The sequence below is a fragment of the Triticum dicoccoides genome, chromosome 4B (assembly GCF_002162155.2).
Source record: "Triticum dicoccoides isolate Atlit2015 ecotype Zavitan chromosome 4B, WEW_v2.0, whole genome shotgun sequence".
NCBI classification, from domain to species: domain Eukaryota; kingdom Viridiplantae; phylum Streptophyta; class Magnoliopsida; order Poales; family Poaceae; genus Triticum; species Triticum dicoccoides.
The window spans coordinates 527276072-527280603 of record NC_041387.1 but is presented as its reverse complement, the minus strand read 5'-3'; positions in this window follow the sequence as shown (position 1 = coordinate 527280603).

Here is a 4532-nt window from a genome sequence, read left to right as displayed (position 1 = left end):
TATAGAGAACTCCATAGTAACATGTAGTAGCAGCATTGTAAAATACAATACAATCAGAACAATATTGTGATACGATATACAGTGGGCATGCCGATGAAATTGTTCAGACAGTTCGGTGTACATGTACTCAGTAGTAACCAATTAAATTGTTTAGACAATTTGATGTACTCATTAGTAATCGAAAGAGAGGTATGTTAGTAAAAATAAAACCTCAACCCAAGGGGAGAGAAATCCCAAAGGCATTATATTGCATGTTAGTAATAAAGGGTGCAGAGACACTATAGGAGTGAAATAGAAGCATGTGGGCGGCATCATCTCTTCGCCGTGGCGTGTTCACGTCTGAGAACCCCAGTTGCTCTTGTAGTGCTTGGGTGTGCGCTCAGCGCCTACGTGTCCTACCTTGGGTGTGTGTTGTGGTGGTGTGCGTCTGTTTCGGGTTGTTGATAATCGTTGCTTTTTCGGTATAGAAGCATGTGGGAATTGAGTGCGGCGAATCTGCACCCGGGCTCAGCTGCACCCCCGCTCACGGAAAAAATCAAAACAAATATAAAAAAATTCAAAAAATTCCAATTTTTTTTGTGTGATAGATAATTAGATGCGTGAGGTTCGCTGCAAAAATCAACTCATTTGGACATTTGAGCAAGTCTGTGCAAAAAAGACAAAACCGGGGTCTCTAAAAAAGTTTACTGTTCGAGACCTACTCAAATTTTCAAACGAGTTGATTTTTGCAGCGGACCTCACGCATCTAATTATGTACCACACAAAAAAAATTGGAATTTTTTAAATTTTTCTAGTATTTTTTTTGAATTATTTGCTGACCGGGAGCAGCTGAGCCCGGGCTCCAGGATGAATTATCGGTGGGAATTTGTAATGTCACAGGGTGGGTATCATGATCAGCGGGAAAGAGATCAAAGTAGCGGGCTCTCACCTTCTTCGTCGCGAGACGGATGTACCGTTTTCATTTTCTGTTTGTTTCTTTAGGTTTTTTCGGTTTTGATCTATTTTCTATGTTTTCACCGTGTTTCTACGTTTTTTTTTTCATTTTTTCTGTTTTGTTGTGTTTCTTCACTCTAGTTTCTTTGGTTTTCTGTTCTTTTGGCATTTTCTCACAGGTTTTCTTCGGATTTTTTCATTATATCTTTTCCTTTTTCTAACACATGTCTACTTTTCTAAAAACACACTATACATTTCATATACACGTGCAACTTTTTTTATACACATTGAGTATTTTTCAAATACAAGATGTACATTTTATTTCAAATACATGCTTTGAGCTTTTTTTTTCTATACATGTTAAACATTTTTCAAATACATATTGATTTATTAAATTGGCATGAAATTTTTTAAACCACACGACTAATTCTTTATATTATATATATTTTTTAAATGTCATGGCCAGCTTTTTGAAGTGCGAGAATATTTTTTTAGAATGTAACGTACATTTTTTTGAATGGTACAAAACATTCTTTATACTATGCAAACTTTTTTTTACATTGTATAAACATCTTCTAAAAATGTCATTGCATAATTTTCAAATATGTGAGTATTTTTACAAACTGTTAAATAGTTTTTTGAATGGTATGAAATATTTTTTTGCATTACACAAAATTTGCAAGTTCCCTGTAAATTGTTTTTAAACCCGAGACATTTTTTGATTGTCACAGTTTTTTTATGCTATCAACAATATCTTAACATCGCGTTGATACTTTTCGAATGTGTGGTGAACATTTGTAAAATTTAATAAAATTTATTTCCATTTTAGTAATATAAATAAATGTCATCAAGAAAAGAAAAAGGGAAAGAGAAAAAAATCGTGGAGCACAGGTGTTGCTCCTCCCGCGCGCTGGGCCGGCCATTTACGAAGTACTGTAGGCGACACTGTGTTGTGTATCGCAGCAAGCTATACATACCCGCGGCCCTTCCTCGCGTCAGGAGCTCCATTTCCCGAAAGGCACCAAAAAGTGTTTGTATCGTGTATCATTTATTTAAAGGTCTATTATAAAAGTTCATCGGTTTTATACTTATGATGAACTTTTTTAATAGACCTGAATCCTTTCCAAAAAAAATGCACCTCGATCATAATAAAATTTATATCGAGGTCTCTAGACCATCGAACGACCGCTACCGCCGTCAGAATGAGCCACTGACACGTCGTTGTCGCCGCTCCTCTACGGGAGATGGCTTGACCTTGTTGATGAAAACTGGGAAATCTTCGTGCACGTGCCACTAAGGACCAACACCCTGGAGCCGATGTCATCGTCGTTGAACCCTTAAATAGATCTGAAGTATCTGACATCAAATCTCACCTTCGCGTATGCACAACGAGAAACCCTAATCTCGCTGACCCAAGAAAATGACATGATTCTATGCCGAGGCTTTGTCGACTACATCCTGATGGACGAATGCAGGGAGGATTGAAACTCATAAGACAATTTCAAAGAAGAAGCACCGCCATCCGCCTGAGTGCGGCACCTGCAAGGACTTAAAAAAATCCACCAAACCTAAGCTGGAACGAAGGCACCGGAATTTCCTTCCCCACCACCGGCCACTGGAGCAGCAAGCAGAGGGAAGCGAATCCTTGGGCTCAACAGCAAAGCCCGGAAGCACATTTTTAGTAGCCAACAACTACTATCATATTCAGTTGAAATTTACAATGAGTAAACCATTTTTTAGAATGAGCTCCTTGGAGCCTTAATTTCGAAAATTTCAAAATTCAAACTTTCCAGTTTAAAAAAATAGGCATGGAGAATTCCACATGCATACAATTTCAAAATACACATGTATACAAGGATGTAAATGTGTATGTGTGTAAAATTTCAAGGTGAAATACCTTGAATTGTGAGCAACACAAAAAGAATCATGGACTTTGACTTATTTTAAAAGCCCTAGTTATTTTTCTTTTTGTGTAGCTCTCATTTTAACTTATTTCAACCTGAAAATTTGCACACATGTACATTATGTATCCGGAATGTGTATTTTTTTTAGAATTTTGTAGGTCTGAAAAGTTTGAATTTTGAAGTTTTTGAATTAAGACATTTTTGATTTACAACGGGATTCAAAGCTGACTAGCCGAGGATATATTATCTACTTCTATTTTTTTGCGAAGAATCATAGGGTATTTTATTCCAGAGTGATAGAGTTACAATCTTTAGCAACTAGCTTGCTAATGCATGGGGGTGGATGACCCAACCAACAGGCTGTGCTATCCCCACATCTACCAAAATTAGCTAAACAATGTGCAACTCTATTCTGTTCTCGAAGAATTTTAACAGGAATAACTACCCTATCATTCAAAAACCTTTTGATCTCTGACACCAAGTGCCCATAAGCCGACCTGTCCAATGAACCATCCCCAAGCATCTTGAGAGCCATCGCACAATCAGACTGAATTACAATAGTGGCTTGAGAATGCTCTATCGCCAGCTTCAGCCCTTCCGAATAATTTGGGGTAGGATGCAAAGATAACAGCCCCGGTCATGTCTCGAAGAATCATTCCCGAGCCTGCTGACCCGTCCGTAGGGTCGAAAGAGCCATCTACTGACAACGCCACCTGATGCACCTGTGGAGGAGGCCATTGTTTGCGAAGTGCATGTATCACAGATGGGGGCCCTTGTGTAGGTTCATGAACCAACAGTGCTTTCCTTTCTGAAAGCACAAGTGCTCCCTAGGTGGTTTTGGTAATTAATGTCAACATATCTCTTGTTGGACTAACACTTTTATCTAGTATATTTCAAACAAGTTCAACAATGGAGTGGCATGGACTAAAAGATGTGGGAACTCCTTCAAGATGCTAATGACAAAGGATTGGCTCAAGCTTCAAGCTCAAGACTCTTCATTTTATATTTTAGTGATCCAAGATCACATTGAGTCTATAGGAAAAGCCAATACTATCAAGAAGGGATGAGGTGTTGCTTAATGAGTTTCTTGCTCCACAGTGCTTAGTGATATGCTCCAAAACCCTCAACTACTTTCCCACTTCCACACATATGACCTAAACCTAAAGTCAAACTCGGCCCCACCGATTCTTTCTATCCGGCGCCACCGAGTTCAGATGTCATAGCCACTGCCACAAACCCTAGGCAAATCGGTCTCACCGATAGGGATCTCGGTCTCACCGAGATGGGATTGTAATCTCTCTGTGTATGTCCATTACCAAAATCGGTCTCACCGAGTTTGAGCAATCGGTCCTACCGAGATTACAATGCAAACTCTCTGGTTAACTTATTAGCAAACCGGTCCCACCGAGTTTGAGTAATCGGTCCCACCGAGTTTGCCTGACCAACTCTCTAGTTAGCTAATTACCAAAATCAGTCCCACCGAGTTTGTGTAATCAGTCTCACCGAGATTACGTTATGCCCTAACCCTAACCATATCGGTCCTACCGAGTTGCATATCGGTCCCACCGAAAATCCTAACGGTCACTAGATTTACTGAATCGGTCCGACCGAGTTTGTTGATTCGGTCCCACCGAGTTTGGTAAATTGTGTGTAACGGTTAGATTTTGTGTGGAGGCTATATATAACCCTCCACCT